This window comes from Balaenoptera physalus (assembly GCF_965194825.1).
Source record: "Balaenoptera physalus genome assembly, chromosome: 5".
Lineage (NCBI taxonomy): Eukaryota > Metazoa > Chordata > Mammalia > Artiodactyla > Balaenopteridae > Balaenoptera > Balaenoptera physalus.
In genome coordinates, this window is record NC_138884.1 from 4,583,093 (window position 1) to 4,607,523 (window position 24,431).

Sequence of the window (24,431 nt, forward strand, 5' to 3'; positions counted from 1 at the left end):
GGCATAGAGGGAACTCACCTCAACATAATAAAGGCTGTATATGACAAACCCACAGCCAGCATCATTCTCAATGGTGAAAAACTGAAAGCATTTCCACTAAGATCAGGAACAAGACAAGTTTGCCCAGTCTCACCACTATTATTCAACATAGTTTTGGTAGTTTTAGCCACAGCAATCAGAGAAGACAAAGAAATAAAAGGAATCCAAATCAGAAAAGAAGAAGTAAAACTGTCACTATTTGCAGATGACATGACACTATACATAGAGAATCCTAAAGATGCTACCAGATAACTGTAAGAACTAATCAATAAATTTGGTAAAGTATCAGGTTACAAAATTAATGCACAAAAATCTTGCATTTCTATACACAAATGATGAAAAAGCTGAAAGAGAAATTAAGGAAACACTCCCATTCACCACTGCCAGAAAAAGAATAAAATACCTAGGAGTAAACCTACCTAAGGAGACAAAAGACCTGTATGCAGAAAACTATAAGACACTGATGAAAAAAATTAAAAATGATACAAACAGATGGAGAGATATACCTTGTTCTTGGATTGGAAGAATCAACATTATGAAAATGGCTCTACTACCCAAAGCAATTTACAGATTCAATGCAATTCCTATCAACTACCAATGGCATTTTTCACAGAACTAGAACAAAAAATTTCACAATTTGTATGGAAATGCAAAAGAGCCCGAATAGCCAAAGCAATCTTGAGAAAGAAAAATGGAGCTGGAGGAATCAGGCTCCCTGACTTCAGACTATATTACAAAGCTATAGTAATCCAGAAAGTATGGTACTGGCACAAAAACTGAAATATAGATCAATGGAACAGGATAGAAAGTGCATAGATAAACCCATGCACATATGGTCACCTTATCTTTGATAAAGGAGGCCAGAATATACAATAGAGAAAAGACATCCTCTTCAATAAGTGGTGCTGGGGAAACTGGACAGCTACATGTAAAAGAATGAAATTAGAACATCCCTAACGTCATACACAAAAATAAACTCAAAATGGATTAAAGATTTAAATGTAGGGCCAGACACTATAAAACTCTTAGAGGAAAACATAGGCAGAACAATCTCTGACATAAATCACAGCATGATCCTTTTTGACCCACCTCCTAGAAAATGGAAATAAAACCAAAAATAAACAAATGGGACCTAATGAAACTTAAAAGCTTTTGCACAGCAAAGGAAATCATTAATAAGATGAAAAGACAATCCTCAGAATGGGAGAAAATATTTGCAAATGAAGCAACTGACAAAGGATTAATCTCCAAGATTTACAAGCAGCTCATGCAGCTCAATATAAAAAAAAGCAACTTACCCAATCCAAAAATGGGCAGAAAACCTAAATAGACATTTCTCCAAAGAAGATATACACATTGCCAACAGGCACATGAAAGAATGCTCAACATCATTAATCAGTAGAGAAATGCAAATCAAAACTACAGTGAGGTATCACCTCACACTGGTCAGAATGGCCATCATGAAAAAATCTACAAACAATAAATGCTGGAGAGGGTGTGGAGAAAAGGGAACCCTCCTGCACTGTTGGTGGGAATGTAAATTGATACAGCCACTATGGAGACAAGTACAGAGGTTCCTTAAAAATCTAAAAATAGAACTACTATATGACCCAGCAATCCCACTACTTGGCATATACCCTGAGAATCCATATTTCAGAAAGAGACATGTACCACAGTGTTCATTGCAGCACTATTTACAATAGCCAGGACATGGAAGGAACCTAAGTGTCCATCAACAGATGAATGGTTAAAGAAGATGTGACACATATACACAATGGAATATTACTCAGCCATAAAATGAAACGAAATTGAGTTATTTGTAGTGAGGCGGATGGACCTAGAGTCTGTCATACAGAGTAAAGTAAGTCAGAAAGAGAAAAACATATACAGTATGCTAACGCATATATATGGAATCTAAAAAAAAAAAAAAAAAATGGTCATGAAGAACCTAGGGGCAAGACGGGAATAAAGATGCAGACCTACTACAGAATGGAATTGAGGATACAGGGAGGGGGAAGGTTAAACTGGGACAAAGTGAGAGAATGGCATGGACATATATACACTACCAATTGTAAAATAGATAGCTAGTGGGAAGCAGCCGCATAGCACAGGGAGATCAGCTGGATGATTTGTGACCACCTAGAGAGGTGGGATAGGGAGGGTGGGAGGGAGGAGCGAGAGGGAGGAGATATGGGGACATACGTATATGTATAACTGATTCACTTTGATATAAAGCAGAAACTAACACACCATTGTAAAGCAATTATACTCTAATAAAGATGTTACAATAAAAATAAACAGGTAGTGATTTGCGTCCTTCTCCAAACTATCCAGGTAAATCCTGCGTTTTAGTGGGAGAAGGGGGTGTTCTAAAATTGACATCGAAAATTTCCCTAGATGAGAACTTCAGTTTACAAGTGAGCTGAAGTGGTTTGTGGAATTCAAGTATTCTAGTCAACAATTAAGAATACCCAATAAAATAGAGAATATATTGGTCTTAATTCATCCGAAAGTGCTGTCATTTAGCTGCTATAAAATTAAAGAGGGGAGAATCTCACAGAGGTAATTTTTGCATCCACTTTACCCTGGGGGCTTGTTCTGATTTGAGTGTGGGCAAGGAGCCAAGGATCTAAGCACAAAATCAAATATAGACAATGCAGAGGAACAGAGAGATCAGAAGCGTTTCCAAAAAAAATGGGGAGACTCTAGGCTGTTACTAGTTTTTCCCTTAGTACAGTTGCTGAATTCTAGCAAAAATGCAGCCTAGACTTGACTTGACAAAATCTCTAATTTTATCAAAATATTCAGAAACCACATTTTCTGCCTAACAGAAGAGTCAGCCAACTAAGGAGAAAGATATTGTCATTTGAACCTCCATAATATTAACATATGATTTCCATGTAATTAAACCACCAGGCTTGCCGAACGAGAGATAAATCTGATTTAAAAAAAAAAATTAAGAGTATAAACAGACAATATAAAGAAATTCACAAGGAATCCAGACATTGAAGTTAGCTAATTAGGACTATAAGAGAACTGTGAGTTACAAAATCAATATATGTAGAAAATAATAGAGAAAATAGAAGAGGAATTGAAGAAAGTTAGATAATTGGAATAAGTATACTCTACAAACATATTTGATAATTGTATAATTATTTAATAAATTGGAATCTACAAAAGCATTTAACAGAAGTTCTAGAAATTATAATTACAATATGTAAAATTAAGGTCCCATTAAAATATTTTAAAAACACGTTAGACATGACAGAAGATTTGTTATTGAACTGGAGACAGGCCATTAGAAAATGTAACATAAAGTGCTATGGTGTGGGCATGAAGAGTGCCACATCCTAAAAAGAGAGAGAGAATGGGAGTGAGAGAGAGAGAGATGTGTGTAAAAGAGTGGAAAAGCCCAGCATTCTTGGAATTGGAGAAGAGAATATGAAAAGTGCACGAACAATACTCAAAATAATAGCAACCAAAGATTTTTCAAAATGTGTGCAACTTAAATAGAGTCAAGAAGCATAGTAAACGCCTAGAAGAATAAGTACAAAAAGTGCCATGAAAGACACCTCAGTGTAAGAGTGCTGAATAGTAAAGACAAAGTGAATAAATAATAAGAGCAGTAAGGGTGAAAATATCCATTTTCTTCAAGGGATAATTAACAGTACTAATTATTGTATTAGATTACAATATGTCAAGGATGCATATTAAATCTCTGGTATAATTTCAAAAGAAGAACAAACATTGTATAGCCTAATGTTTAACAGAGAAATAAACATGGAACAATAACAAATTATAGATGAAAGAAAGCATAAAAGAGACAGAAAATTAACTGTCAGATATTCATCAATTCATATATATGATATGTATATATTTATCAGTTATTACATAAGATATAATTCAACTAAATACTACAAGTAATAGAGTGAGAACGTCAGACTGGGTTTCTAAAGTTTGAAGTGAAAAGGAGATACACTTCAACTATAAGGACACAAAAAGCTTGAAAGTAAATCGAGGAAAAACGATACCATGTAAATATGTTACTGAGTCTAAGCTCATCCTGTGTGCCACACGACAGGCCAATAAATCAAGAGATGAGTTGCTGGGACAAGGAATAGTGACTTTATTCGGAAAGCCAGCAGACCGAGAAGATGGTGGACTTGTGTCCCAAAGAACCATCTTCCCCGAGTTAGAATTCAGGCTTCTTTATATTAAAAGAGGAGGGGGTATTGCTGGTTGTTGAAAACTTCTTGGTGCAGGAATCCTTTGTTCTTGCTGCTGTGTACGTAGGTCAAGTCACGATATTACTGTAAGCCTCCATCAAGACAAATGTTATTCTCTGTTCAAAGTGTTATGTCTTTAAAGCCTTGAGAATGGGCTATCCTGTATATCTCAGGCTATAGGCAACATTCTTTTACGAAGGTGCAGAGCCAGCAGGACTGAGCACAGGCAACAGAGCCCAAGGCTTAGAGCTAAAGGAATAGATTCAATATGGAGTCAAGTTTGTTCTTCTCTGATACAAATATAAACTGAAACAAACCAAACAAACAAAAAAACAAACATCATTGTGGAGTTATATTAACTCCATGGGTCTGCGAGGAGTCCAGCCCTCTGTGTGATGTTCCCAGGCCTGACCGTAGGCATTTACAAAGGCTCTACCCGGCAGGCCCACTGCGAGAGCTGCCCTCCCCGCACCAGCCTTGCTGCGCAATGAGTGCATCTCAGGTCCGAGTTGCAGTCAGGACTCAGGGTCCCCTGGCCAGCCCTGCTCTTACACACAGCTGCAATCCCAGCCCAGGTGTTTTCATTGGGAGGCCTATTTACTTGAGGTCTATGTAGGAGGCCTTCCTCAGTTGCCTTTGCTGAGATGTCTTTATGGTAGACTGGAAGGTGCTTCTCCACTTAACTCAGTAATCAGACTTTTCCCTCTATTAGAACTTCCTCCTCCTTCTCCTCCCAGCCCTCACTCAGGCCCATAAAACTGCAGAATCACTTTGTTTAGGGCTTCCTCTACCCCACATCTGGGCTGATCCACCTGTGCTATTCCTTGTGGGAAGATAGAAAGGAAGAGGGAGGGAAAGAATCAGTGCTCTCTCTGATTTAGCCTCTTGTTTATACAGACTCTCACAGAAAGCAATTAAAGGTTTCACTCTTACCTTCATGTTGGCTTATTGTCCTAATGGGATATTCCAACACCTGGAAGCTCAGCTCTCCTGAACATAGCTGGGCTTGTGACATATACATTAGAAAGAGAAACATGCTAGAGATAATAAAGAGATGCCATAATGATAAAAGTACTAATCCTCTATGGAGGAATCACTGTCATAAAGCTGTAAGCCTAATCTATGTAAAGGAAAAGTTGACAGAACTTAAAAGATAGTGGGGGCCACCTAACATACTTTTCTTAATAACTGATAGAACAAGCAAAAAAAGCATCAGTAATAATATAGTGCATTTGAAGAACATGATTAACCAACTTTACCTAACTTGCATAAGTGGAACACACTACAAATCAATTTTGAAAACGATTTAGCAGTAAGTACTACAGCTCAACATATGCATTTCCTTTGACCTCACTACTCCACTCCTAGGAAAATAATCTATATGTTAGAGTTTTGGGTTCAAATATACATATTATGCAGAATATGTATATTTTTTCCACCAAAGACATGCACTTGAATGTTCACTAATTTATAATAGCAAGAACCTGGAAACAACCCGATGTTCATCAAGAGTAGAATGGATAAATGATTGTAATATATATTTACCCAATTGATTATTACTTGACAAAGAAAATAAATTAATTACAGCCACTCAACAATTTGGATAAGTTGAGAATATGATGTTGAGGGAGAGAAGCCAGATACTGAAGCACATATACTGTATGATTATGAAAATAAAAAAACTGGAAGAACTAACCTATGTTATAAGAAGTCCACATAGCTATTATCGTTTAGCAGGAGAGGCTAAAAAGGCACACGGGGGCCATGGTTGTACTAGTAATACTAGTGCTATTCTTGACCTGTGTACTGGTTGTGAATAAGAAAAAAATCGAGCCCTTGATAGGTACAATTTTCTGCATCGATGTTGCACTTCAATAAAAAAATTCAAAAATGAAAATGTTAGAGTTTGGGGTTCAAAAGGATTTTAAAATAGATTAAAAATGATCACAGAGGAAAAGATACTGTGTAGCCCTTATTATATATATGAGGTCCATAGGATGGAGCTTTAATCTTTCAATGAAAGTTGATTATGCACTGATACAGATGCCACAAATTACATGTCTACTGCTAGAGGCAAGAAAATCTTGACAACAAAAGCTGCTGATATAATCTATGTGTCTTCTGCATACAGAAAGGTAATGCAGGTGCCACTGTTTCACCCAAACCCCTCCTCCCTGCCCACTTCAACTCGAAATAATTTACTCAGTCTTTATTCCTTCATGTCCCCGGGTTCTGATTCAAAGTGCTGGTGGATGACTCAGAGCCTCACATTCTATCTTTGCAGGAATCTTGGACACTGAGTCAAGAGCTTCTGTGTAGAGAGATTCACTCTGCATTATGGAGAGGGAACTGGCCCATAAATAGGAATTGGGGGCAGACGGAGTGTTAAATGGTGAGATTCATAGCCTTATGTATTTGTGCTAGATTGTTCAATTTCAATTTGATTATGCTGGGACTGTGTTTCTAAGAATTCTACTCTGAATATAGCAGTGGATTAGAGTTCACTTAAAGTGAAGTTGAGCAAGATGTAGGTGGTGTAGGGAAGCAGCAAAAATTCTGCTTTATCCGTTAGAGGTGGTGAGAGACAGATCCTCAGAACACAAAGAAGCAATAACTATGAAGAGTCAACAGCTTTCTATAGGCTTTTTCTCTGGCTTCTTTAGCAATTACCACTCTAGCTGGACATACCTAAGTGTCAGATTTACCAGCAATCTCAGGGAAAGCTGGCTCAGTTGCACCAGTTTGGAAGAATGTTATATTATCAAAGCAAACTAATGCTATGGCAGTCATTGATTAAGAACTTGATCAAATTTTTTCTTATATAAAATATTTTATATTTAGTAATAAATAATAGTTTGTAAAATATTTTAGGGGATTTAAAAAAGATTTTTAGGGCAGTGAAAATACTCTATATGATACTATAATTGTGGACGCATGTCACTATGCATTTGTTTAAATCAATAGAATATACAACACCAAGATTGAACCTTAATGTGAACAATGGGCTTTGGGTGATAATGATGTGTCAGTGTAGTAAATGTACCAGCTGGTGGGGGATTTTGATACTGGGGTGGTTGTGGATGTGTAGAGGCAGAGGGTACACGGGAAATCTCTGGATCTTCCTCTCAATTTTGCTCTGAACCTAAAACTTCTTTAAAAAAAAAAAGTGAAAAATAACTTTTGATAGTTTTAGAAATCAGTCTTGCTTCTAAACCTAAGTAGTTTATAAAAAATAACATCTGTTAAATATAATGAGTTCTTCATCTATTAACCATTAAATATTTTTAAACACTTGCTCATCTTTAAAAAACAGAATGAATAAATAGGAATTATAATTCATATTTCACAAAACAATTGCTAAATTAATTTCTAGAACAATATTTCTAAAGATGATAAAACAATATTTTAAAGTATTTAAAAATTTACAATGTATAAAATATTTGAGGAGTATGATTATCTTTAGTTATATCAATTACAAAATAGATTCTATTAAGCTGTTATTTAAGCTGATTCTATAAGTAAATGTATCCCTCAACTTTTTGCAATGTGCCTCTGTAACATCTTTATAACTTTCTAAAAATGCGGTCATAGAATATGACATTTACCTGAGGGCAACTGTTTTATTCCATTTTATGGCTACGGCTTAGGTGTCAGAAGGTGAATATGAGAATCATAAAGCATTTCTCATCCAAAAAGGAAGGTCGAATTTATGATCCAATGTAAATCCTCAATCAGTTGGAAATACCAAGAAATACAGTCCTTACATATAGGCCATTTTTTTTTAACTTAGATAAACAATACTATTGTAAGATTAAAAGCCTTTGGTGAGGTTATGTGTACTTAAAATATAACTTCTGATTTTGGCAAAAAACACATATGAACAATAACATTTTCATACTTTCTGCATTAGTTTAGTACTCAGCTTTCTTATTTGTTATTGTGCATGTTGATATAACTAATAATTCACAATGTTTCAAATTATTGAACTATTAAACCACTTAGTTTTATTACCCCCTTAAATTTTACTTAGATTTGTAATATTTCAGGATGTATTGAGTTATTTCTCCATATATTATGAAATTGATTATACATTGTGTTGCAGATTGAAATGGAGTTTCTCTTTGATGTAATAAACAATTACTGATATAATAAACCATTATATAACAGAGACAATACATTGTAAGGTACTGTGAGCCTTGCAAACTTGAATAACACATTACCTTATCATATTTTCATCTCAAATAATCAATGAAATGTGAGTAATTGCCATATAATGTGTTTTACACAAGCATTAAAAAATACATATCTTTGGCTCTTTAACTTAACATTAAAAGAAGAAATTGTGTGTTGTTTTCTAAATTCACAAATCATTTGAAGATTACCCCAGTTATGAACCACTGGAAAGAAAACAAGGCAAAATTTGATAGTAAATATTTTCAAGATGACTTTGTGGTGTAGTACAAATTGAAGTGGGTAGGGAGACTTAAAATCTGACAAATTCTTGGAATTGAGGTACAAACAGCAAACAAAATATAGTCCCTATGGCTTCCAAATATAGTTCCTATGGCAACCTCACATACTCTCTGAAATGCCAGAAGCACTATTTATTTCTTCCCTTTTTGCCTTATTGCACACTGTCCCCAGATGATGTTGTATGTGGTATAAATTAAACAGTTTATTGAATCTACTTTTAGCCCATCTTCTATAACACGCAAGGCATCACTTTCAAGGTGTCACTTCAGAGGAATAAAGGCATACTGGAGCAATATTTTAAGCTGACTGGGTGAAATATGGTTTGGAAGTCTGCAAGTGTAATATTATTTCAATAGCTCAGCAAAATACACAGAACATTGGATGCAATTTTCACTATGATTATTGAATCATTTTGATTTGCATAAAATCATGTGGAATAGATACATATCACTCAGGAAAAAATTGGGGGTTCAGCACAAATTTATTCCATTCAGTTTATGTTTTTCCCTGACTACCATCATTATCTCCAAATTCTAACACATGCAGATCTTTGAATTTTTGCTGCATCTTGGAGCCAGAAGAGAGACACATAATGGTGAAACTGGAATAATTTACTCCTCTAGCGTATTTGATGACTATTACAAGTCACGCTATACACACTCTACATCTATAAGAAAACAGTTTTAAACTTACCCATTTCAGTCCCATTCCCAGAAGCGAATGGGACTGAAAACCTTGCATATCCAGTCAGAGCAGGTAACACTTCTATAGAGACAAAGATTGTAGGAAGAATGAATAAATTACTGAATTCTTATAAATATACCAGGAGTTATAGAGTAGTGGCTCTAGTGTTTAAGATATTCAGACAAACAAAAGGGAAGTTGTTTTTAATAAATTATTCTGTATTTTGAAATATATACCCCTTTGAAGCTTACCTTGGATTTCCATTCAGAAAAACTGAGATACATACAAATAATGTGAAATGGGGAGGGGTGAGATTGGTGTCATAGTAGTGTAAGATCTCCCTCTTTTTTGTCCACCTTTCTTAACAACTAATTAGGTCTCCATCCATGATCCAAAGTGCCTATGTGGGAGTTGTAGAATCCAGCACCACATGTCAAGGAACCCAGGAGGAGTCTTGAACACCTGTGATTCTGGTGATTGGAAGACAGACTTTGGTATGGGCTGTGAAAAGAGCAGGGGCCATAAGACCTGCCCTACTTCCCTCTCAGCCATGGCCAGAAAAAACCTGGAGAGTGCTAACTTGGGCAAAACCCATGGATGAGAGAGACTTTGTAGAAATCCAACTTCCAAAGGGGAAATTACAACACTCTTTTGGAGGGGAAAGGATGTTTAGATGCATTGGAGATGGTAAGAGGAACTTTGCTGATGGGCACCTTTCCTAAGACGCCATTGTTTGGGGTTGACCTAGCTGGTGGCAACCTTTCACAGGGGAAAGGAAAGCAGTAAGTTCTAGGTTTCCTCAGCTGTGCAGGACACTGACTCAGTACTCCAGCAGCACTCAGAATACTGATATGGAACTGCCCTGACTGGGAGGAGGGAGAAGATTGGGAAAGAGGCAGGTAAGAACATCAAAGAGTATCAAAAGGATGCATTTTTATTTTTTTGCTGACTTCACTCAGGACTTCAGCAGGAAGTCTCCCCATGAGCCTCTGAGAGAGTCTAACAAGAGGATCCTCCCACCAAGTCTGTGGGCATCCTTAGTGCCTCAGTGTTAAACTCACACCTCCCCCAACTCTGAAGCTGGTTCATTGTGTATGCTACCGAGTGCCAGAGTGAAAGTGAGCTCCAATAAATAGAGTGCTCTCAGGATCTCAGGGGTAAGGGAGAAACCGCAAATTTAAGCTGTAACATCACCTTTTGGAAAACAAAAGATAAGTTTCCAGCAGCCAGCTGGTGAGTTGTAAGAACCAAAGAAGACATAAAAGCTTCAGAATTCCACCATAAGACAGAGAGAGAAGTGTGGAGCAGGTGTATCTATACAGGGTCAGATAAAACACCAGATGTAACAGGACAAGCAAAGAGTATATCCCAGCTGAAGACAACTAGTAAAGATTTGAGGAGTTGTCTGCCACTTCATATGAAAAAGCAGCAATGCAAAACAACAAGGAATATGAAGGATCAAGGAAACATTTTATCACCAAAAGATAATAATAATCCTCCAATAACCATAACTCAAAGTCATGGAATTTTGCAATCTAGCTGATAAAGAATTCAAAATGCCTTTTTTGAGGAAACTGAACAAACTCAACAAACTCAACTACAAGAAAATGCAGGAAGGCAATTCAACAGAATCAGGAAAACAATACATGAAAAAATTAGAAATATAACAAAGAGATAGAAGTTATAAAAAACAATCAAACAGAAATTCTGAAGCTGAAGAATTCAGTAAATGAAATGAAAAATGCAGTGGAGAACATCAATAGCAGAATAGACCAAATAGAAGATAAAACCTGTAAGCTCAAGGATAGAAACTTTGAAATAACCCAATCAGAGGAGAACAAAGTAAAAGGAATGAAAAAGAATGATGAAATCTTATATGATATATGGACCTCCACCAAACATTCAAATATTAGAATAAATGGGATTCCAGAATAAATGGGATTCTAATGGGATTAGAATAAATGGGATTCAAATATTAGAATAAATGGGACCTCCATCAAACATTCAAATATTAGAATAAATGGGATTCCATTTATTCCCATTTAGAATAAATGGGAATCTAATAATGGGATCACAATATTAGAATAAATGGGATTATAATAAATGGGATTCCAGAGGAAGAAGGGGGAACCTGAGAAGTTCCCAAACCTAGGGAGATACTTGGACATCCAAGTTCATAAAGTTAGAAGATCACCTTATTATTTCAGTGCAAAGAAAACAACAACAACAACTTTTCCAAGACACATTATAATGAAACAGTCAAAAATCAAAAACAAAGAAAGAATCTTAAAGAAGCCAAAGGAAAAAAATGTACCCTACAGAGAAACCCCCACTAGGGGGTTTCCCAGTAGTTTATCAGTAGATTTCTCAGCAGGAACACTACAAGATAGGAGAGAATGGAATGGCATGTTTAAAATTACGGAAGGAAAAAAAAAAAGTTGCCAGCCAAGAAAGTTGTCCTTCAGATGTAAAGGAGAAATAAAGATTTTTGCAGACTAACAAAAGCTGAGGAGGTGCATCATGGCTAGACCTATCTTACAAGAAATGATAAAAATAGTTCTTCCTGGTGAAATGACAAGAGGCTATTTAGTGGCATAAAAACATGAAAGTATAAAACACACTGGTAAATGTATATATACAGTCAGATTTAGAAAAATCTAGTTCTGTAATAAGATGGTAGGTCAACGATTTAACTATGTAAAAAGGTTAAAGAAAAAGAGTATTAAAATATCTATAGTTACTCTAACTTGTTAAAAAAATACACAATATAAAAAGGTAAATTGTGACATCAAAAATATAAAAGGGAGGAAGGGAAGAATCCTGTGTGCAATTAAAGTTGCTATCAGGTTAAAAGGGACTATTTTATCTATACGATGTTTTAGGTAAGTTTCATGGCAACCACAAAGGGAAAAAGCTAGAATAATTCACTAAAGTTAAAGAAACAGGAATGGAACAAACCACCACGCAAAATCATGAAATTACAAAGGTAGGCAGAAACAGAAGGAGAAAAAAAAAAGTAGTGGAACTATAAAAACAACCAGAAAGCAATTTAATAAGATGGCATTTGTAAGTCCTTACCAATCAATAATTACTCTAAATGTGAATGGATTAATTCCCTAAAAGTCACAGAGTGGCTGGATGGTAAAAATAAAACAAAAACACATAAGACTCAACTACCTGCTGCCTAAAAGAGACCCACTTCAGATTTAAGGACACACATAGGCTCTATGAGAAAAGGTGAAAAAAAATATTCAATGCAAGTAGAAACCAAAAGAAAGAGGAAATAGACAAAATAGACTTTAAGCCAAAGATATATAATAACAAGAGACAAAGAAGGTCATCATATAATGATTAAAGTGGTCAATTCATCAAGAAAATACAACAATAATTAATGAATATGCACCCAACATCAGAGTACCTAAATATGTTAAACAGATACTAACAGATCTGAAGGGAGAAACAGACAAAAACACAATAATTGTAGAGGACTTCAATACACCACTTTAAGCAATGGATAGATATCCAGACAGAAAATCAAAAAGGAAATGTCAGACTTGAACTATCCATTAGACCAAATGAATGTAACAGATATTTATAGAACATTCACCCAGTAGCTACACAGGTAACATTCTCCAGAATAGATCATATTATAGACCACAAAATAAGTTTTAGCAAATCTTATGAATATTGAAGTCATACAAGGTATCTTTTCCAACCACAATGGTATAAAACTAGAAATCAACAAGAGGAAAGCTAGAAAACTTTTAAGTTTTTAAGCATGAGGAAACTAACATACTCCTGAAAAGACCAAAAAGGAAATTTTAAAAATGTATTGAAACAAATAAAAATGAAAACACAACCCACTAAAACCTATGAGATGCTGCAAAGTCTTTTCTGAGAGGCAAGTTTTAGTGTTAAATGTGTATATCAAGAAAATAGAAAGAGATTAAAAATAACATAACTTTACACCTCAAGTAATTAGGAGAAAAAAAAAAAACTAAGCTGAGCATTAGCAGAAATAATAAAGATAAGAGGAGAAATAAATGAAATATAGAAGAAGAAAGCCATAGGAAATGTCAACAAAACTAAAACCCGTTTTTTAAAAAAATAAAATTAAAAAAACTTTAGCTAGACTAATAAAGAAAAAAAAATGGAGGGACCTCATAAATACAATCAGAAATGAAAAAGGAGATGTTTAACTGATCCTACAAAAATACATCAGATTATAAGAGACCACTGTGAACAATTACATGTCAACAAATTGGATAATCTAGAAGAAAATGAATAAATTACTAGAAACATACAACCTAACAAGAATAAAACAGAAAGAAGTAGAAAATCTACATGTATCATTAATGAGTAAGGAGATTGAATCAGTAATCAAAAAACTCCCACACAGAAAAACACAGGATCAGATGGCTTCTTTGGTGAATTCTACCAAACAATTAAAGAAGAATTAAATACCGACCCTTCTCAAATTCTTCCAAAGAAATGAAGAGAAGGTAACACTTCTAAACTCATTTTACAAGCCCAGCATTATCAAAGCCAGATAATGATACTACAAGAAAAGAAAACTTTAGATCAACATCCCCAAAGAATATAGATGCAAAAATTCTCAACAATATTGTAGCAAACTGAATTTAACAACATAGTAAAATGATCATATGCCATGATCAAATGGGAACTATACCTGAGATGCAAGGATGATTAAACATACACAATCAACAAAGTGATAGACCACCTTAATACAATGAAAGGTAAAAATCATGTGTTCATCTCAATAGATTCTGAAAAAGCATTTGACAAAACACAACATCCTTTTATGATAAATAACCTCAACAAATTGCATATAGAAGGAGCATACCTGAACATAATAAAGGCCATGTAAATGCACAGCTAATATATTAAACAGTGAAAGATTGAAAGGTTTTCCTCTAAGATCAGGAACAAAAAAAGTGTGCCCACTCTCACCACTTTTACTCAAAATAATACTGGAAGTCCTAGCTTGAGCAATTATCACCTTTCAGGATATAAAATCAACATACAGAAATCAGCTGTATTTCTGTACACTAAAAATGATATATCTGAAAAAGAAATAAACTATCTCATTCATGAAAAAATCAAAACGAATAAAGTACATAGGAATAAATTTAACCAAAGAAGTGAGAGATCAGTTCAATAAAAACTATAAGATTTTGATGAAAGAAATTGAAGAAGACACAAAAAATATAAAGATATCCAGTGTTCACGGATTGGAAGAGTTAATCTTCTTAAAGTACCCATACTACCCAGCCATATACAGATTCGAAGTAATCCCTATGAAAATTCCAAAGGCATTCTTCACAGAAACAGAAAAAATCAAAAATTTGTCAGGAAACACAAAGACCCTCTGTAGCCAAAGCAATCTCAGAAAGAAGAACAAACTTGGAGGCATCATACTTCCTGATTTCAATACTACAAAGCTATAGTAATCAAAACAATAGGAATGGCATAATAATAGAAACATAGAAAGCCCAGGAATAAACAACTGCACACATAGTTAACTTAATATTTGACAAGAGATCCAAAAATACTCAAGGAGGAGAGGATAGTCTCTTCAACAAATGACGTTGGGAAAAGTTGAAAACCATATGCAGAAAAATATAATTGGGTCACTACCTTAAACCTCTCACAAGAATCAATTCAAAATGGATTAAAGACAAACATAAAACTCCAAAAAAACAAAAACAAAAACAAAAACTATAGGGAAAAAGTCCTTGACATTGGTCTTGGCAATAATTTTTTGACTGTGACTAAGAAAGCACAGGAAACCAAAGCAAAATTCAACAAGTGGACAACATTACACTAAAAAGCTTCTGCACAGCAAAAGAAACAATCAACAAAATGAAAAGGCAACTTACAAAATGTGCAAAAATGTTTGTAAAACATTTATCTGATAACAGGTTAATATCTATCATATATAAATAACTCATACAGCTTAAAAAACATACATAAAAAAATCCAAGTAAAAAAGGCAGAGGTCATATGGTAGTTCTATTTTTAGTTTTTTGAGAAATCTCCATACTGTTTGCCACAGTGGCTGCACCAGTTTTTATTCCCACCAACAGTGTAAGAGAGTTCCCTTTTCTCCACATCCTTGCCAACATTGTTATTTGTATTCTATTTGATGATAGCCGTTCTGACAATTGTGAGGTGAAATTTCATTGTGGTATTAATTTGCATTTCCCTGATGATTAACAATGTTCAGCATCTTTTCATGTGCCTGTTGGCCATTTTTATGTCTTCTTGGAAAAATGTCTATTCAGTTCTCCTGCCCATATTTTAACAAAGTTGTTTGTTCCTGGTCTTACATTTAGGTCTTTAATACATTTGAGTTCATTTTTTTAATGTCATGTTAGAGAATGTTCTGATTTCATTCTTTTACATGTAGTTGTCCAATTTTCACAGCACCACTTATTGAAGAAATTGTCTTTTCTATATTGTATATTCTTGCCACCTTTGTCATAGATTAACTGAACATAAGTGCATGGGCTTATTTCTGGGCTCTCTATTCTGTTCCATTGATCTATGTGTATGTTTTTGTGCCAGTACCATACTGCTTTGAATATTGCAGCTTTGTAGTATAGTCTGAAGTCAGGTAGTGTGATTCCTCCAACTCTGTTCTTCTTTTTCAAGACTGTTTTGACTATTTGGGGTCTTTTGCATTTCCATACAAAGTTTAAAAAATTTTTTGTTCTTTTTCTGTGAAAATTTCCCTTGCTATTTAGATACGGATTGCATTGCATCTGTAGACTGCTTTGGGTGTTATGGTGATTTTAACAATATTAATTCTTCCAATCCATGAACACATTATGTTAAGTAAAATAAGTCAGACAAAAACAAATCCTGTATGATATCACTTATATTGGAATCTAAAAAATAAAACAAACTAGTGAATATAACAAAAAATAAGTAGACTCACAGATATAGATAACAAACTAGTGGTTACCAGGGGGAGAAGGAACGGGGGTCAAATTAAGGGTAGGGGACTAAGAGGTACAAGCTAATATGTATACAATAAATAAGCTACAAGGATATATTGTACAACATAGGGAATTAAGCCAATATTTTATAATGACTATACATGGAATATAACCTTTAAAAATTGTGAATCATTGTTGTACATTTGAAACTTGTGTAATATTGTACATCAACTATAACTCAACTTTAAAAAAAAGAAAAAGCAGAGAAACTAAATATACATTTTTCCAAAAAAATGCAAATAGCCAATGGGTACTTGAAAAGATGTTCAATATCACTAATCATCAAGGAAATTTTTCAAAAAACCACAATATCTCCTTACATCTGTTAGAATGGCTATCGTAAAGAAGATGAGCTATCAAGTGCTGGCGAGAGTGTGGAAAAAAGAGAATACATGTGCACTGTTGGTGAGAATGTAAATTGGTTTACCCACTGCAGAAAGCAGTGTGGAGGTTCCTCCAAAAATTAAAAATAGGATGACCTTATGATACAGAAATTACACTTCTTGGTATATATCCAATGGAAGTGAAAACAAGATACTGAAAAGATGTATGCACGCTGATATTTATTGCAGCATTATTCACAATGGCCAAGATATGGAAAAACTGTATGTTTGTCAATAGATGAATAAACAAAGAATACAGAAATTCTGCGATTTGAGACAACATGATGAAGTTTGAGGGCATTAATCTAAGTGAGATAATTAAAAAGAGAAAGGCATATACTTTCTGATATCACTTCTATTTGGAATCTAAAATAGCAGAACTTTATAAAAACAGGGACTAGACGGTGGATACCAGAAGCTGGGTGTGTGTGTCAGCGCTGGGAGGGGAGGGGGGTTGGAGAGATGTTGTTTAAGGCTACAGACTTGAAACCAGTAGATAAACAAGTCTTGGAGATATCATGCACAGCACAGTGGTGATAGTCAACAATACTATACTATAAACTTAAAAGTTACTAAGAGACTAGATCTTGATTGTTCTCACCAAAAAAAAGAAATGATAATTATATGACATTATAGAGGTGTTAGTTAACATTATGGTGGTCATGATATTGCAATATATAAGTTATCAAATCAATATGTTGTACACCTTAAACTTACACAATGATATAGGTCAATTATATCTCAATAAAAACTAGGAATTTATATAGATTTTTGAAATGGAATAAGGTAGCACACAGGACTCTAAATTTGAAATTGTTTTTGCTTAAGCACCAGAGATTCTAGGGAAAAATATATGTTCAGTGAAAGATATCATCAAACAAATTGATTGTTTTTCTTAAAAAATTACTATAACCCCCTACAGTTTCTAGCAAGGGATACAAAGACTTTTGGCTGATATAAGGCAATGGAGAGAACAGACTTAGAGTAGAATTGGTCTGCTGACTTCAGATTTCAAGTTTCCTCAGTCAACTATATGGAAGGAAATAATCTGACTGCAGAGAAGACTGAGATGAACCAGAAATTTTCAAAATCAGTACTAGGATTTTTGCATATGTGTTTTTTTACCTTCTCTGAATTAGTAAAGGAAAACGGGGTCCAATGGGTGGGATGATGGCTGAGTATCCCTTAGAAGAGAGTGTCCAACCATCTGGGACTTTGTGCAGTAGTGTAGGTGATATGGGCCCAAGTGACCTGTCCCCTGACATTTAATCATGTCACAAGCAAACCTGTCTTCTTCTTAGTGCAGATGAAGATAGGGTAAAATGCTGTGATCATTCCTCAGAGAAAGGTAAATACTATGATATTATTTTCTCCCCAGTGCTTCAGCCCCATTTTGCATTTCTGTAAGAGTCTGCTCAGGTACCAAGAATTATTATGCCCCCTAATAATATTAGTTGAATAAGGGAATAAACCATCCATGCCTCTCACCTGCAATTAAAGTCTGATCATTCTATCATGAGATTCGATTTTATAAATCGAGTCCTCCATTTCTTCTGAATATCCTTGTTCAAAATGGTCATAACGATGTTACTTCAAATATAGTGTCTTGCAACTGGATTTGCTGCCTAGGATTTTTTACAATAAAAGACTTCACATTTTTCTTTTAATCCATCATTATCGTGCCATATTAATTTGATATGTTTGATTTTTTAAAGTTCTTATGAATGCTTACAAATGACTTTGAAACCGCATGGTGTTTCATTGGAAAATACAATCTTTCTATTCATTCTCTGGTTTTAGATTAATCATTATCATCACAGTCTTATGTATGTACTTAATAAGTTGAGTTAGTTTTTTGTAGTGGCCCAAATGATAATCCCACTCCTCAGTACTACTGATTATGGGAATGGATTCATTCATACACTAAATCTTAAATTATTAAAGAAATCTGAAAGCCACTTTGAATGAAGTATATGCAATAAAGAGAAAAATAATCATTACATGGAATATGATATGTGCAACTCTTTTGAAAGAGGTATGCATAACGTACTTGACATTGATAAAGTAAAAAAACAAAATTCATAATGTCTTGTTTGAAGTGGTAAAACATGCAGAAGATACCTTGTAAAAAGATAAAATACTCTTATGCAAAATGAAAATGACTGTTTAAATGGCAAGCTTTGAAGACATGTATTTGAAATTTACTTTTTCTTATCATGAGAAATACATACATGGGGGAAAAAAAGAAAACTAACAGACTTGTGGCTAGACTTAGAACTAATTTTAGAGTGGCTGGATGGAGTGGGGCAGAAACTAGGGCTAAGCCTGAGAGTAAAGACCTAGCTAAATAGATAAAACGAGGCATTCAAGGGACATGACAATATGTAGTGATAGTTCAAGGCAATGATATTCAATGTAGCTCTAGAAATTAGTACAAAGTTATCACAGTCTGAGTTGTTGCAGGATAGCAACACAATTTCCTTAATACCATTTTTATAAAATTATTTAACCTTGAGACTGTAGTGGGCACTTTACGTGGGTCTGTGTAGTTAGCTGCTGGATACAAGGCAGATTATATGACCCAGGTAAAGATAGACTCAGATGCTGGCACCTAACCTCTCTGGACATTGCCAATATATATCTTTTTCCTTTTACTCTGAATCCTTTGCAGTCATAAACACTGACCGTGAGTATAACTACAGTTATACCCATGTGAGTCCTACTAGAGATTCACTCAGCTTCAGGATGCTTGTGGGATATCTGAAACAGACTTCAACATATGGAAAATAATGTGATCCTAGGGTTCTTCCAATGTAATTTTTTATCCTTAGTTGACTCCTCCCTGAAAAGTTGATCTTGAAATGGAATAAATGTTCAAGCTTGTTTTTGTAAAAGCCTTCAAATCATGTAAACCCTATACACATGAAGAACCACAAAATTTACTGCTTAGATAAGAAAAATATTAATCTGACTGCAATGTGAAGCACAAGCAAAGAGAGGAATGACACAAGGTTGGTCTATTCAGAATTAAATTTTTAATATCTATATGCATGATGATTCCAAAATACCAAATATAGTGAAGTTGAATTGTAACGTGGGTGATTCAAAGCAGCTGCTAATGAAAAGGAAAAAAAAGAAACATAGAATCACTTCCACTACTAAAATCTGTATTGGTCAGATTTCAACAAGAAAAGAAGAACCAGTAGGAGATATATTTTAAGAGGTTTATTGCAATAACACAGCTTATGAGATTATGGAGCTTCCCAAAATCCACAGGGCAGCCCATCAGAATAAGCAGGCTGGAGTTCTCAGACATGAGCTAAAGCTGCTGTACACAGGCAGCATTTTTTCTTATTCAGGAAAATCTCAGCTCTGCCTTTAAAGCATTTCAACTGAATCAGACCCACTCATATTACTCAGGTGAATGTTCTTTACTTAAAATCAGCTGAACTGTAATCACATCTATAAAATACTTTCAAAGCAATACAGATATTAGGATTTAATTGAATCACTGAAGACTATCACTTAGTCAAGATGACATATCAAAAGACCATTACGTATATATAAAAAAGGAGGTATATGCAACTTAGGGTTCTATTCAACAATCTTTGTTTTAAATATGGCATGAATTGACAATATCTGACATATTTTTCATGTGTATGTACTTATTTTGGAGATGGAGTTATATTTACAAACTTAGATTGGCATTAAAATACTCTTTGAAACTTTAAAGAAATACTTCAAATGATAATGCCATAAAAATGCCTTATTTCTGTTAATAAAAATTTCTGCCAGGCAACGATGTTTCCACATATAAAAACTGATCTTCTTTGGAGACAGGTAGGGGACAAAGACAAACTAAAGCAACTAAAAGTTTAAGTAAATATTACAGCCAAACCCACATTCCTACATACCTTTGTCCTTTTACTCTCTGAAGAAGGTACATTTTATGTTTTAGTCTTGCAAATGGTGCTTTACCAAGTCAATCCAGAGCTTTAAAACGAAAGCAACAGAAGGAAAATGGGGGAGTGAATTTTGACATCAATCTGAAAGACATTCATTTTGCATAATTTTATGATTTAAAAAATAAATAAAATCATTTTTTCCCATAGACAATTTGAGGCTTTGAAAGAGAATATTGGTATTTCATTGTCAACAATGAATTAAGAATATGGTACTTCAGGTAATTAAGTTAGTTACAGAAAAAAAAAAGCAAATAGACACTGTTTGAAAAAGCTCAACTTGGCAGTTTGTATCTGTTAAAATAAGTAAAATAACTTATTTTGCTTTTGAATATAGGATTTAAAAAAATAAACACATACCTAGATATCATAAATGGCTTCAAAAGTAAAATATTTAGTGTAAACAGAGCTAAGCAGAAAGTAATGCATGAGTGTGTACATATATATTTGTATTATATATACACACATAAATATGCACATACATATATGTATTATTTATATTATATATGTGTATATGCACAGAAAAACATAATTAAGGAAGATTATATTCAGTATAAGGATGGGACTTAAATTTCTTGAAAGACATTATTTTTACATTTCAAATTTAAATGCATATTGGAATTTCATGGAGTTTCAGGAAGTCAGCTCAGTATAATAAGCAATCAATACAATAGAAGAAAAGAAAAACTGAAATACTTGCATTATGAAAACCATAAAAGAAAAGTAGACATCAAGCTAGAGAATCATAGAAATGCAAATGGAGTTTCAAGCAAAATGTCAAGATAGTCACGATTAATGGTAATTCAGTTTTCAAAATGGATATTTGATTGCCTCATACATATTAATAACACATGACAACAATTGTATTACAGGGAAATAATAGAATAATGATTTAAAAGGCCAAAATGTGTCCCCCCCCAAAGCAAATCCTGAACCTGAATACAGACAAATGCTGTCCCAACCTTATATCCACTTCATATCAAATTTATATAAAAACATGGAGAAAAAATAATTCACATAATTTTGAAAACTGCATTTTGATTGTATACTTTTAATGGAACATATTCTAAGGGCAACAAAAACCACCAAACAATCTTGGACTTTACTTAGTAATCTTGTTGTTGGGATGGTATTCATTTTGTAATGTTGAAACCATTTCCTCTGTACTGTGTGAAAGAGCAAATGAACAAATACATTGATAATGTTGGAAGCCACAATTTTTACTGAGAGAGAAAGAGAAAAGGAGAAATGAAACTGAAGTGCTTTATCTAACGCTGAAGCACCATTAGAAATCTATATATGATGTGCTGAAAAATTAATGGGATCATGCCAAGAAGATAAGAAGCCAGTTTGAAAGGGCTCCTACTATCCTAAGTTTGGACATTATGAGCATCAAAATAACAATAATAATTAATAATAATAAGTTAGCACATTTAATAATAGTTTTACTAAAAATCTGTCAGTCTATACTTATACTCAATAAAAGAGGAAGGAAGGGGTAAAAAAGAAAGTTCTCCTTTAATGAAGAATGTCAATTTATAAATACATAAGGAATAATAAAATGAGAAAGGCCAATGTAAAAAATTGTTTAAACAAAGATCTCCAACAGATGTTAAAACCGTTGGGAGAAAGATGGCTGGGGTAAATATGTCGATCTTAAATTTTTCTGTCCATCTCTAAGGGTAGTTGTGGCCTTATAATTCTTGGAGCTCTACTCTTTGAAATTGTTGAACAGCTTAGAGTTTGTCAGAGGTGGTAACTTTTATAATGAGCAGTAGTTAGAATGGATATAATTCAACAGATTTCAATAAACAGGCTCATTTGCGATACTTACTCTTGAGTTTATTCGACATGTATTGAATGTTTGCTTACATTCCAGGCATAGTACCTACTTGGGAGCATACAGATTAACCAGGTGTACATCCAGATTTTAAATTGTTCAGGTCTAGATCAGGGCCCTCCACTCTCCATGTACAAACAGCTAAGGGTATTATGGAAGCACAGAGTTGGATATCTTTTGTGAGTACTGGAAAAATCAGAGAGGATTCTTTTTAAAAATAGAAGCTGAAGTCGACTATAAAAGATGAATAAAATGGGCTAGGTTAAGAGAAGGAAATTATATGTACAGGCACTGAAGACATGACATAAAGAAAATAGGATTCTATACTGCTAAAAAATGTAAGTGGCCTGGTTTGGTATAATATGCATTATGCATCAAATGGCAAGAATTGAGGTTGCATAGGAGAGCTATGACCATATAAAATAGGTTCCAAAATTATCCTAAAGAATTTGCCGTGTGTGTATATGTATGTGTGTGTGTGTGTGTGTGTGTGTGTGCGTGTGTTTGTGAGCTTTTAATCTCTAGGTCTTGGGGTCATAGAACTGGATTATTCTTTATCTGATTCATGACATTATTTTATCATTGGGCCATGGGTGGTTCATGTGCAGGTAAATTTTCCAGGTCAATTTTCCAGGTCAATTTATGTTACTGATTTCTAATTTAATTCCACTGTGATCAGAGAGCATCCTCTATATGCTTTTAAGTTCTTGAGACTTGTATTATGACCTAACGTATGGTCTATGAGGCTGAATATACCATGTGCTTTATAAGGAATGTGTATTCTGCTGTTTTTTGTAGAATGCTCATTAAATATCTATTAGTTCAACTCAATTGATAGTGTTGTTTAAATATTCTGCACACTTACTAATTTTCTACCTACTCGTTCTATCAATTAATGAGAGAGGAGTGCTTTATGGCCCTCTGTGTGTCTTCTTTGGAGAAATGTCTATTTAGATCTTCCACCCATTTTTTAAAAAGGTTTTGTCCTTAAGTTCCTCAGGTGCTCTATTGGTTTTTGTTGTTGTTGTTGTTTGTTAGTTTGTTTGTTTTTGCCATGTGGCACAGTTTGTGGGATCTTAGTTCCCCGACCAAGGATTGAACCCAGGGCCCACAACAGCAAAAGCACTGAGTCCTAACCACTGGACTGCCAGGGAATTCTCATTCTGCCCATTTTTTGATTGGGTTGTTCATTTGTTTGTTTTTATATTGAGCTGCATGTGCTGTTTGTATATTTTGGAGATTAATCCCTTGTCGGTCACTTCATTTGCAAATATTTTTTCCCATTCTGTGGGTTCTCTTTTTGCTTTGTTTATGGTTTCCTTTGCTGTGAAAAAGCTTTTAAGTTTAATTTGGTCCCATTTGTTTATTTTTGTTTTTATTTTCATTACTCTAGGAGGTGGATGAAAAAGATTTTGCTGCAATTTATGTCAATGAGTGTTCTGCCCATGTTTTCCTCTAAGAATTTTATAATATCAAGTTTCACATTTAGGTCTTTAATCCCTTTGGAGTTTATCTTCATCTATGATGTTGGAGAATGTTCTAAATTATCAACATTACTTTATTGAAATTAAATGGAGGGAAAGAAAAGTATGTGATCATTCCCACACACTGGCCTTTGACTTCTGTCCTATTTCTCATAGTTTATGAGATAGTTATTGTTCTCTAATTATTTTGGGCCTGTGTGCTTTAATATATAAAAGAACATTCCCTAAATTTTAAATGGAGTATGATATTTGTTCTGCAATATACTTTAAAATTAATTTATGTATCAGAAGAGTAATTTAAAATCATGTGGTTAACAA

At 34.2% G+C, this 24,431-nt stretch overlaps 1 long non-coding RNA gene across 1 annotated transcript in view; it reads right to left on the minus strand.

Annotated features, from left to right (window-relative positions):
- Positions 1–24,169, minus strand: part of LOC309660833 — a 44,522-nt gene extending 20,353 nt beyond the window's left edge. The window contains exon 1 of the long non-coding RNA XR_014263661.1: positions 20,742–24,169. This is a non-coding gene — a long non-coding RNA (uncharacterized lncRNA). The remainder of the gene's footprint in view (positions 1–20,741) is intronic.
- Positions 24,170–24,431: the final 262 nt, after the last annotated feature.